This window comes from Balaenoptera borealis (assembly GCF_965194805.1).
Source record: "Balaenoptera borealis genome assembly, contig: HAP1_SCAFFOLD_817, whole genome shotgun sequence".
NCBI lineage: Eukaryota > Metazoa > Chordata > Mammalia > Artiodactyla > Balaenopteridae > Balaenoptera > Balaenoptera borealis.
The window spans coordinates 36,429-49,868 of NW_028123385.1; the positions used below are offsets into that span (position 1 = coordinate 36,429).

A 13,440-nucleotide genomic window follows, 5' to 3' on the forward strand; every position below is an offset into this window, starting at 1 on the left:
AGTAATAATCAAGATTCATTAGACTGCAAAAGATGACACAAAAACACTTTGGCAAACAAGGGAATTAACTAGTTCTTGTGCAAAATTTCAAGAAAGGCAGGGGTACTGCTTGACTTTATGTTTCAGAAACGTAGACTTTTCCATTTTTATATACTCCTACTGATTTCCCATCTCTACCCTCCCCTGGTTCTCCACCTTATTTCTCAGACTGGTGTCTGGCACAGCTGTAGAGGTGGAATTGTTGTCAAGTCCAAGTTGTACATTCCCTATATTCCCAATTGAGTCTTGCTCTCTCTTCGTTGTAAGTTCAAATACATTATTGAAGGACTCTGGTTCCCAGTTTAGCCTCCTCGGAGTTGGAATAATATGTTCCACACAGCTTGAACTTGAATGCAAAACGCTTATTTAGGCCAATCACCACATCCAGAAAGCAGAGGTTAAGCACTGTACAACTTACTAAATCCTTATTACCTGGAACCCTGAAGTAGTTTCTGCTCTTATACTATAACAGTGACTGTATGAATGGACAATGGCCATCTCATGTGTAAAAATAGAACACTGACACAGAACCTCTGCAGCAATCAGTTTAAACCACAACCTCTGCAGCATTTGGCCCCAAATAGTAAGGAACTAGTTGATAACTGACAGCTTCCCTGATCTTTGCCCTCCAGCTCCAACTTAGGCCCAACCACAAAAAGCCAATTATGAGCCCTAAACAGTCACGCAGGATGCCCCACTCTGGTCAGCCCACCCCCAGATTCCCTGTGCCAACATCTCCAATCAGGTCACATGTGAAGCTTTCTTTTCTTTCCACTATAAACATTTTCCACTCTCTGCCTGCCATGTAGTCTCTGTGAAATGCAAGTGTTGGTGGCTATTCTCTTGCTATATCAAACTCTGATAAATATCTTTTACTTGTTCTCATTTGGGAGGTTTTCTTTATTTTCACCGCCATTAAGGAGACTTTGCGGGCTTCCCTGGTGGCGCAGTGGTTGAGAATCTGCCTGCCAATGCAGGGGACATGGGTTCGAGCCCTGGTCTGGGAAGATCCCACACGCCGCGGAGCAACTGGGCCCGTGAGCCACAACTACTGAGCCTGCGCGTCTGGAGCCTGTGCTCCGCAACGAGAGAGGCTGCGACAGTGAGAGGCCCGAGCACCGCGATGAAGAGTGGCCCCCGCTCGCCACAACTAGAGAAAGCCCTCGCACAGAAACGAAGACCCAACACAGCCAAAAATAAATAAATAAAGAAGGCTTCATTTAAAAAAAAAAAAAGGAGACTTTGCAACAACCGTTAAACTAAATGCACCTAATTATGCGAAGCTTTTATTTTCTACCTAAATAAAAATTCTTTTGAACCATGTTACCAAAGAATGCCCCCTTTGTGTTGAAAACCTGTGGTCGCTACTAAATTAGTAGAGGCTTCTGCTTTGCTTATTTATTGTCCTTTTCCATTTTGTACTATCTTATGGGTTCCCTATATGATAAAAACATTATTTCTCCAAGGTGACAGGGTATATTTAAACCCATGCTATTACTACTTATGAGGTTGTTTTGTGATTTACATGTCATATTATTAGCAAAGATGCATTAATCTTAACCTGATTTTTTTTTTTCTCCCTCAAGGTTGAAATACAACCAAACATATATCTGATAGTGATTCAAACTCTCATCTTGTCCAGTCAGACCTGTCTTAAGTGGCACACTTTTAATTAATAGTTTCTACCTTGGAAAAAAGAAAGGTAATCTTGTTTTGGATACGCTATTACTTCGGAACACTCAATCTGCCTGGATTGTTGAGTTAATTCTTATAACTGGAACATGCATCCTAGCCTGAGGCAGAAAAAGAGAGAAACAAAAGAGCTAGAGAGAGCACAACAGAGAAAAAATGGGCATTTATAGAGATAGTATTAGAATAGTATTAGAATAGAAGGGACTTTTTTTTTTAGTACCTACTAACCATATCAAGTGAGGAAGGACTTACCTCACAAGCATATCACTTTAATGATTTTGCATGGTTGTCCTCTGCTCTGAAGAATGATTGTCCTTATAGCCTGCAAAGTATAGAAAAGGTAGAGAAATTAAATTGTGTATTAAGACAAAAATTACTTGACCTTTCAGAAGGACTCCATCTCCCTTGGTCTGCAATGCTTCCCTTATGTATTTCTTTTCCCCCATAGGCTTTCCTTTATGAAATTGTTTCTGGGTGACCTGTGAGATGGGACCTAGTTCCACCACTAGTCAAGTCTTCAGTGTTGTGTTCAGTTACTACAATGCAACCCAGAGATTGATGTAACTATCTCTTAATGTGACTATCTACATATCTATCTTAAAATTAGAATTCAGAGTTGAGATGATTGTTATAAGGACACTTCAAAATGCATTAAATTGAGATGATTGCTATAGGGACACTTCAAAAGACATTAAATTGAATTTTAAAATGAATTTGGAGATTTTACTTTACAGAAAATAAAACTGACTTGGTTGGTTGAATGGTTTTATTTGCCATTTAGGCTCCTAATTTCAATCTGAGGTCTGCTAACCCCTGGGATTAAGAGAAAACTATGAAGAGCATTCTGACCAAGCAAATAATTTTAACCAGTTTTCAGGTGTCACATTCGAATAACTGTTTCCTAATTCTTGTTGTTCCTCTTTCCATTTTTTCCTTTTAAAAAAAAACCTTTCTCCCACAAGGTTTCATTTTCAAAAGAGAAGTGTACTTCTCAACCTTCTTGAACTTGACTCTGATGCTTTGTCTTTGGGTGTTGAAATCTCCAGGATGCAAAACAAAGGGGACAATTCAAAACATTCACCTCTATTTTAAAAAGTAGATGACTCCAATAGCTAGATAACAAAACCTTTGACAAATAAATTTTTTATGTTTTTATATTGAATTCTTTCAAAAACTTGAAGAAATATCTAATTGAGTTGTCAGTGGACACATGATTATAAATCAGTTTTTATGATGAATTACTCTGCAATTTTTGTCATAGTTCTTTGAAGGAATTCAAAGAACTGAGTGACATAAAAAAGCCTCTTCTCTCATCTCCTTATTTCTGAGAATAAGATTTCTCAGAGCTTAAATCTCTAAAAATGAGAATATAGAAATATAGAATCTGATGGTCACCTTCTAACAGTAAGCAAGATTTATCTATGGATAAATGAATTTATAATAAAAAATTTATTAAGAGATGCATTTTCCCAAGAATGCTTTTAAAAATAATTGCATTTCAAAAACTACCAAATTATTACTTGTTAAAAATCAAACCAAAATGTAAATTTAGTTTTATTTTTAACAAATAATAATTAAAATAATAATTTTAAAAACACATAAAACTATACAGCAACTGAAAATTAAAATTATTATTTTTTTGTCCATGTGATCAATACATGGCTTTCAAGCACTAAATCAGTAAATACGATTGGTAACCATTCTGCAGGGAAAGCAGTGCCATGAACTCTGGAGCCGTTTGATTTAAGTGGCCCAGGAAGGCTTGAGTGCTGGCCATCTCAAAGATGGCAGCACTATATCAGAAACAAAAGTCCCTTCCATTTCTCTGAATTCCAAACCTCTAGGGTTTTATAATTACTGAAGAAAGGTAGAGGGACCTTTAAAATAACAGATACTTAATTTTTCCACAAAATAATTCAGGCAGGAACAGAGCCACATTTAATGTTTATTTAGGAAAGTAAGTGAATGTGGCATTTTTGCCCTTGAGCATTGTGAAGAAACTTCATAACTCTTAATACCCAAGTTGCCAGCTTTCCTATATCCTGAGGATAGTGACAGACTCCCTCAGTGTTGATGGTTTCATGTGCATTTACCTCACCCCTATCAGTAATGAAGTACTGTGAAAACGCTGAGATGGCAAGAACCACCACTTGTAGATGCAGAGGGTAAGAATCCAAGTGTCATCAATGCAGACAGCATCTTCTAGATATCTTTTTTTGAGGGTCCTTCTCTTGGAAACTTCACTTGCTTTCGTAAATGATTAACTGGGCAGTGGTTTTATTTTAAAATGTCCTCTTTTCATCTTTCCAACGGAAAGATTTTGAAAGTTGTCTGAAGCTGACATTGTAGACGTTCACATTTTAATAGAGATGCCTTCTTCCATGAGATTTTGAGTGTCTTTTTAAACAAAAATTGAAAAGCATTGTCTGTAGTTCTATATTTCTCGTAGTTATTTCATTGACTGAGAGCACTTAATGCGTCATACTATTCCTGTGTTCATTTTTATTTAGTATAGCTGTGTGGAAGGATCGACTGTCGTTTTTAAGGCAGTGAAACATTGGATATTGATGTGTACCACTGTTATATCAATGCACTTGTTTTCAATTAGCAATAATCACACCTCAGGTAAACCTCATTGGCTATGCTTATACTGCCCCTGTACAAAGCTTCAGTGTATTAGATTGTAGAGAAAGAAAGCTATGTGGCATACAGCTAAGAGGAAGGATTGTGAATATAAATAGCTCTAGGTTTGAATCCTGGTTCTGTCACCTTCTTTAACCATTTCCTGTAGATATTTGGTTGTTATGTAACTGACACTTTATAATTTTAAAAGAAATATTGAACATTGCTAATTTGTGAAGATTAGATCAATGATTTTTATTCAGATATTCTGGCTTTAGGTCATTCAAAGTGGTGGGAATCAATATTAAACTGTGATAGTTTTGAAATGTTGTTATTTTATAATGAGACTAGATTGATAGATAATAAATCATTCCACACTATAAGAAACAGTGTAACAGACAAGAGCTTGGAAAATTCCTACCATTCTTTGTCTCCTTCCCTTGTGAATTTCCCTGTTTTATAACTGAGTTGGATTTCTTCAGATTTTTTTTGAATCTAACATTTTGATATTCCTCATCACAGAAATCAATTTATTCTTAATCTCACAAGATATATTGTCTGATGCAGAAGCTAAGGAAACTCTTTATTAGAGTACTAATTCTACTTTACAGTGTAGGTCTCCTTTATCCTAGGAGTCACATTTACAAAACTTTTTCTTTTATTTTTTTTAATTTGTGTAAATTTAATACTCCTAGGTATTAGAGATCAGTAAAATAATACAACAGAAAGAGCACTGTTATATTACACTGAATTTGTTATAATGGTAACCTTTTAAAACAGAAAATTAATTTTATCCCGTATCTTGAATGTGCTGTGGCATTTTTATACTCACCTATTTTGAGTGAGTAGATTATAAAAATAGGTGTTAGTTTGGAATGTCAATATCTTTACTGTTCCATGGTAGCAGTGTGTCTTCCTTTGGACAACGGGCACTTTTCAAACAACAGGCGTGCATTTGAACTGTATATACCTTGCCGGCGTCCCCTTGGACTGCAAAACTCCTCTCTTCAAGTTGTCAGTGCCTTCGTAGATGTGGCTCTTCCAAACTGAGGAGAGAAATTAATGCACTAGTATTAAATTATGGTCACAAATATTAACTTTTGGTCTGATCAAAGTTAAAATTATAAGCATTCATAGTTTTAAAGTTCTAATTTTAAAATAGGCGACACTTTAGATACCTAGGTACAGATACAGACAGTGATACCATCTTGCAAAACACGTGCTGTCATTTAGTTGTTGTGCTTGCCATTACCCAGGGCTGATTATGTTTCAGAAGTTGAAATTGTAAATATTACTTTTATCACTTTACACATTCCTTCTTCAAACACACACACATGTCCACACACACACACACACACACACACTCTCTCTCACACACACAATTATATGGTTGCTATGGTAAAATATTTTCCCTGAAAAAAATTGTTTGCCTCAATTTGGTATAATCAAATTTATTATATTCTCAACAAGTTTTGTGCTTTTGAGCAGATGAGTTTTAACTCAGGTGGGATTGACTGCTATTCAACTGACATACAAAAGTTCCAGGATAAAGGCCTGTTTGTATTTTAGTATTTCTTCAGCAACAGCCATGAGATCTTTGTTAAATGCAAATAAATCTATTCTATATTGCTAAACCTTATTTTAATACTTGGGGATGTTTATTCTGCATCTTTATAATTTACCAAATTATAACAGATTTTATACACTCAACTGATTTTCTCTTACTTGGCTAATGTTCCTTGAGTTCAGATATAAAATTTCATCTATTATTTAAAATTAACATAAAATAAAATCTAAATAGCCTAATTTTCTATGGCTATATCTTTTCAAAAATAAAGAATCACATATTTCTCTGTGTGATTTTAAAAATGCACTTTAATAATCTTCTATTCATGCAGTTAAGCCTACTAATTCCTTTAGCTCATCTTTTATATGAGAATTGGTTTCTAAACTTGGCTAATAAATAAAGAGTGGTCAAAATCACTCTTCAAATCTCCTTGAACTATGTCTCATAGAAATTGCTATACTGTTCTTAATATGTCTATTAAAATGTATCTTTCTTTCTATGCTGGAATATTTTTCCTTTAGGTAAGCATCAGTTAAGCCATTGTCTTACTTTTAGAACCAGTATTCCATTAAAAATATATACCCTTCAACAATAGACTCACACTCAGATGGATGAGATGCTCATATAACAAAAGCCAGAGTGGATTTGAGATTAGATGGGGGAACATCAGATATGTGTCCCTTTCACCCATTTTATGTTCATTCCTGAAAGGAGACAAGGAGAGGAATCACTTGTGACATTCATATTTTATTTTGTCTTCTTTTTTTTTGGCTGAGTGACTTACATATCAATTTTCTAAGTTAAATATATATATATATATATATAGAGAGAGAGAGAGAGAGAGAGAGAGAGAGAGAGAGAGAGAGAAACTCCATTATAAAATAAATGCAATATATTTTTCTATTTACAAAACAAAGATAACTGTTAATATGTTCCTCAATAATACTGAAAATATTATCAATGTAGTTTAGATTAACACAAGTACAAGTTTCTATAAAAAATAAAAACATTTTATTATTTCAATATAACACTAATTTTTGAATAAAGGTGGAAGAGGTAAAGGTGCTATTTTTACCAACTAAGTTGGCAACTGAGAATATATAGAATATATTTCTAAATAAAATGCAGTATATATTTTGTTCAAAAAGTTTTCTTTGAAGAAATTCTTTAAAGTGAATCTGCTCAATGTCTCCTTCTGGTTGTGTTATATTATTTCTAGATGCCTGCTGTATGATGCAAAATATCTTCTTTACTCATCACTGTTGTCTCTTTGGGAAAACAATGTATTTTTTTATAATTTCTAAAATAGCTTCAGTGTGATGTTCAAATGAATTAGTAAGTTTTTTCAGATAATATAAAGAATTTTGCTTTTTGTTAGTTATTGACCAAATGATTAAGTTTAGCAATCTGTGGGAGAGATTATCAAAGATATCCACCATCAGTTCCTTCCCATCCTGTACATAAGTGAAATTCTCCCCAAAGAAAAGAGCCTGTTTTACTTCCTCTTGAATCTGGGATGACCTTGTAACTTGGTTTGTTCAGTAAAATGAGAGGCAGTGATACTGTGCAAATGTCAAGTCTGGTAGTTTATTTATTTATTTGTAACTGAAATATATTTGACTTATTGTATAAATTTAAGATGTACAACATGTAGTTTGATGTATTTATATTTTGTAATATGATTGCCATTGTAATCATATTGATAGTTAGCACCTCTATCACATCACGTAATTATTATTTCTTTTTTGTGGTGGGTATAAGTAAGATCTAGCCCCTTACCAAGTTTGATTATTATAGCACAATCTTGTTTATATTCACTGTGGCATGTATTAGACCTCCAGGACTTATTTGTCTTCTAGTTGTAAGTTTGCACCCTTAAACAATGTTACTTCAGGTACAGTAGTTTAAGTTTAAATTTAAGAAAGCTGGCAGATTCTGCATAATCTCTGGGGAAAGCCATTCACCACGTAGAAAATCCCACTTTCCCTGGGCAACTATGTTGTGAGGAAGCTTAAGAAAGCTAGACTGAAATGAGACATGGAAGACAGCTGAGGAGCCTGGTAAGAACTGAGACTCTGACATAAGACACCAGTTAAGTCATCCTAGCTGCTAGGGGCCATTCCGGTGGTCCCTATCAAGGCCTCTGCTACTGTAGAGAGACACAAGCCTTTGTGTTCTGCCTTATCTGAACTCCTAATCCATGGAATTACGGAGAAATGAAACTCATGTCATTTTGGGTTAAGTCTTTATGCAGCCATAGATTAATGCAACAAAATCTTCTCAAGGACAGTTGGGTGCTATGCCTGATAAGTAATATTAATGGTAAAAGTAAATACCATTTCTGAATCCCTTACTATGTTTCCAGCAAGAATTTTATATGTAAAATCAAATACAATTCTTACAACAACCCACTGAGGTAGACAGATGTTGTTGTCCTGAGTAAACTAAGACTTAGAGAAATGAGTGGCAGAGATACTTAATAAAAAGGGCAGCCAAGACTGGACCTCAGGTCTGACTTACCCAGGGTCAAGTTTTCAGCCTCAGGATGTGCTTAATTGCGCCAGAGGTTGGGGAAGATCACTGGCTCCTGGATTCCATCAAGTCTCTCTCTTGGGCTGAAGTTTGTTCAGCTCAGTCATTTTATTAGTGTTCCATTGTTGCCGTAACTGACTTCCACAAATATTGTCAATTAAAATAACAACCATTTATTATCTTCCAGTTGTACAGGTCAGAAATCCAGCAGGCTCTACTGGGTACACTGCTTAAGGCCTCACGAGGAAGTAGCTAAGTTGTTGGCTGACAGGTGATCTTACCTGGAGGCTCTGAGAAAGAATCTTCTAGGCTTACTCAGGATATTGGATGCATTCATTTCCTTTCATTGTTTCCACAAGGTCCCCTAGATCTATCTTCAAGCCAGTCACATAAATCAAAGCCTTCTCATGCTTGGATATCTGACTTCTCTTTCTGCCTTGTTTCTCTGACTTGTGCTTCTGCCTTCCTCTTCTACTTTTAAGAGCTCATGTTATTATGTTGGAGCCCCTTGGATAATACAAGGTAAACTTCTTATTTTAATCTCATCTGTAAAGTTATTCTTGCCATGCAGTGTAACACATTCACAGGAGTAACACTAGTGGCTGAATGTCGTGGAGGCCAAAATTCTACCTACTGCAGCCACTGAGTGTTGGTTTGCAAACCTTGGGAGCTTCCTGAGTGAAACCTGAAACTGGTCCCCATACACCCAGGGGAAGGGGACACCAAAGAAAGAAGCACACAACTCCAGATTGATGGGTGGCAGGTTTAATAAGCCAGGGAACTTACATACTAAGCTTGTCTTGGGTGGCTGCAAGATGAGTAGATCTCTGCAGCTGCTTGCCAGAATCTTTAAAAAGTTTATATAGAGGCCAAAAGTGTGTTCAGTCCCATATTCAGTTCAGATGGTCTCAACAACACCTGACTCTCTCTAAGATATGTCCTTGAAACAGCTCCTAGTGTGGGAAAGGTGGGCGGAACTTGAACATTCATTCCAAGGACAGGGGAGTTGTGAGGATCCCCTATTGCCTGGGTCCAGCTCAAGGGTCAGTTGGTAAGCACATCCTCTCTAATGATCTCCTCCAACACTTGAGCCTTGGATTGCTCGACATTGTGGCAAATTCTTGAAGAATACTCATTCCTGCTGAGCTGACCTCACCCTGTGACCCAGTCTTCCCAATAAACCATCTATCCTGCCACCCAATGCCACCAGAGGAAGGAGCTCTATTAGTCCTAGTAGTCTTGATGTATGTTGTTTCCTTTGCTCCAACCCTTTGCCCTGCCCTTGTGCTGAAGAGAGAATGTTTTATTCCACCTATTATTAGCCATCTCATCAAAAGGCACCACAGTTACCACCCTCAGTATATGTACTATACATTGAGAACAATTGGCTTTGCGGAAGATCTCACTAAGTTAGTGAGACCAGCTTAATTCATAGTTGGGAAGAAAAAAAAAAAGCTAATATTCACTATATCAGATCCTGTGGTGAATATTAATCAATCATCTGGTAATACACAGTGGATTAAGGATTGAAATCAGGTTTATCTCGATACAAACTCAGGTTCTTTTTATGTTTTATAAAATCGTTTTCATTAAATTATATTAAAAATGTGGTCAACAACATGGTTTCAGAAACTATCATCACATGTATACACTAGATTTTATCTAATGTTATACATTTAATGTAAGTTATAAACTCATAGATGTAAGCTGTAAGATGAAATAAACATGAGCACAAAACAAACAATAAAAATTTTCCAAGACCAACTTTAATAAAAACATTGTTTTTGTTTTTTTTAATCTCTGGTCTTCCATATCAGAGCAATAGACCAATATCCAGTTGCCAATTTATTTTACTCTATAGAACTTTGTATTCAGTCATTTGCTAGCAAGCATGCCTTTATTACTAGCCAATTGGATCTTTGAAATTAGAAATTGAATATTTGAAGTCAGGACTTGAGCCTAATAATCAGCTTATTCATTGTGCTTAACTGAATGCCTACAACTCACAAGTCATTTTATTATTCAACAGATATTTCTGAATGTACGACTAGTACTTGGCTTTCCATTAGGCATCAAAATTCAAAGATAAAAGTTATAGTCTTTGCATTCATGAAATCTATGTCCTTATGGACACTCATAATGAGTTTGTGAACTACAATAAGGGCACAATACCCATAGGAAATAAAACTACTGAGTCTTCAGGCAAAAACCAGAGTGATCTTTCTAATATGTGAATCAGATGCTCTACCTCTGTGATTTAAGCCCTTCCAATGGCTTCTACCATCTATTGAAATAGTTATCCGTGACCCTCATTCATTGATGCATTCATTTAGCAAGGATTTCAAGTCCTGTTATGACTCAAGAATTGTTCCTAATGATAAACAAGGTTGATAAATTGTGCCACCTCTCCAGAAGTCTATGATCTACTGAGCAGAAAATATGGAAATAAGCAAATATATGAATAAGGAAATAAAGACCCTGAAACACAATTGCATATAAATATTATAAACACATCAAATATGTGTGTATAGAAATTATTTTTATAAGTTCTATGTACATAATATGTTTGTGTCCCATGCCCTGAAGAAAATAAAAAAGTAATAAGTAAGAGTCTTGGAGGGGGTAGTTAGAAAACTGGGAAGACCTCTCTGAGAAAGTGTCATTTAAGCTGTGATCCCAATATTTGAATTTGTAGGAGTGTTTCATGGAAAGTACATGGTTCCATGTAACGAATCAATGAAAAATTCCTTAGCATAGAATAAGCTTCAAATTTGCCAAGAATACAAGAACACCAACTGTGCCTTGAAAGGCAGTGCCCAAGAAGTGCAGTAGCCTGAGAAAAAAGTCAGAAGTTTTGTTTATGTATTTGTTTATATATTTGTGTGTATTTCCTCTTTTGAAATGAGAACTTCATGTAAGCAAGGACTTTGTCTTTTTCAATTACTGTTCCTACAGCTAGGACATAGTAGAAATATTCATATTATGAAAAATAAATAAATATTGATTGATTGAATAAATGAATTTATTTTAGTTTGGGGGCAGTTAAATTTGCCAAAATTAAAAAAAAATTAGTGTTGATATGTTTTTAGATAACTTTGAACACCTAGTCCTTAAGAAAAAAAATTTCATCACATTAAACTCTTCATGAAAGTAATTTAAAAATTATAGTAAAATGAATTATAAAAATCAACAATTTTCTATAGTCTTTGCTATACTATTGGAATAATAAACACAATTGTCTACTATTGAAGAAAAGTAATGTAAAAACTAAATAAAGTTTCAGAAAACATGGAAACCCATCCCGATTATCTACCCTGGGAAAGAGTTGAGGTATGTACAATATCTAGAAATGCCTAGTTATTATTTAATATAGTCACACATTTAGCAAACTAAATACTACATTAGTGAATGTTTAACACACTTCCACTAAAATAAAACTAAATAGCTAAAGTCCAGAAAAATTTCTAAATTTTACATTATTTCAAAGGGTAGTAAATTTTAATTTAGAGATCATTTGTTATTAAGGCAAAATACAGAAAACATGGGAAAGCAATTTACTTGAATCATGAACAACTCTGAGATTCCCTTTTTGGGTATTAAACATTCTCTTAGTGTCATAAATAAAACATTTTTTTAGAAAATAAATCATTAACATTATGCCATATGTCGTACTTTCCATTTTGAATTATTTAAAATATGTAGATTAGAGAGTGGGTTAAAATATACTTTCAAAATTAAACTGAAACTACATCTTCTATTAAAATTGGAAAGTAATTTTTATGAATGAAACTTATAGTTTAATGCCATCAATTCATGCTTCCTACCTCTGCTATTCTATTTTAATTTTAATTTAAACCAGCTAAAGTAAGCCTATAGGGGCATATATTGAAAGGACACGAGTTTATTTCACTTAATCAACGATTTCCTAAGCACTGACTCTCTTGCCTTTAGCTTCCACAAAAATAAGGCCATAACATAACCTAGAGTGTTGTTTCTAGTTTTATTTATCTTTTATAATATCCCTAGAACTTTGTAGTAAAGGGCAAATGTTACATTTGTCCAAACATATAGAATCACATGCATGAAAGACCCCTCAAAACTAATGGCATCTGGTCTCATTCAATAGTCTTCATCTAGTGCATATTCAGAAGCTACTCAGACTCATATTCATATTCAATGTCAGACTGTATAAGAAAGTGTAACTATTAGTTTTCTGAATACTAGTATTAAGGAGCAGACAATTAAGAAGGTAATTTCCTGAATGGCAATCTTCAATCTATGTCGAATTTCCTTTCAAACATAAAGAGCTTTACAATTTGGGGCTTCCCTGGTGGCGCAGTGGTTGAGAATCTGCCTGCCAATGCAGGGGACACGGGTTCGAGCCCTGGTCTGGGAAGATCCCACAAGCCGCAGAGCAACTAGGCCCGTGAGCCACAATCACTGAGCCTGCGCGTCTGGAGCCTGTGCTCCGCAACAAGAGAGGCCGCGATAGTGAGAGGCCCGCGCACCGCGATGAAGAGTGGCCCCCGCTCGCCGCAACTAGAGAAAGCCCTCGCACAGAAACGAAGACCCAACACAGCCATAAATAAATAAATAAATAAAAACTTAAAAAAAAAAAAAAAAAGAGCTTTACAATTTGCTTAATCATTTTCAGTCTGTATATAAAGTTATATTTATAGGATTTTATTTTCATGGAATGAATAAGTAAGTAAATGTCATACTTGAAAAGAGTATGGTAATTGGGTCAAACGTCAAATCTGAAAAGAGCTATTTTTTTCTATAATTTGAAAATTCAAACTTAGAAAAAAAAGTAACTGCTCCTCCACACAGGAAAATGAAAAGCAGATTGATTTTATTTGAAATTCCTGAAATTTTCAATTACTTGTATTCAAACAATAATAAACACATGGATTATTTCCAAACTGTATTCCTCAGAACCTCTGTACCTCACAGCTTCATTTTTTTTACAATGGAGTCCTTATAAAATT

At 35.0% G+C, this 13,440-nt stretch overlaps 1 long non-coding RNA gene across 7 annotated transcripts in view; it reads right to left on the bottom strand.

Annotated features, from left to right (window-relative positions):
• LOC309621673 overlaps positions 1-13,440 on the bottom strand; it is a 301,426-nt gene that overhangs the window by 30,185 nt on the left and 257,801 nt on the right. For all 7 annotated transcript variants that reach the window (XR_014240144.1, XR_014240145.1, XR_014240146.1 and 4 more), the window contains 3 exons: positions 6,522-6,624; positions 5,324-5,399; positions 1,984-2,053 (listed from right to left, as the gene is read on the bottom strand). This is a non-coding gene — a long non-coding RNA (uncharacterized lncRNA). The remainder of the gene's footprint in view (positions 1-1,983; positions 2,054-5,323; positions 5,400-6,521; positions 6,625-13,440) is intronic.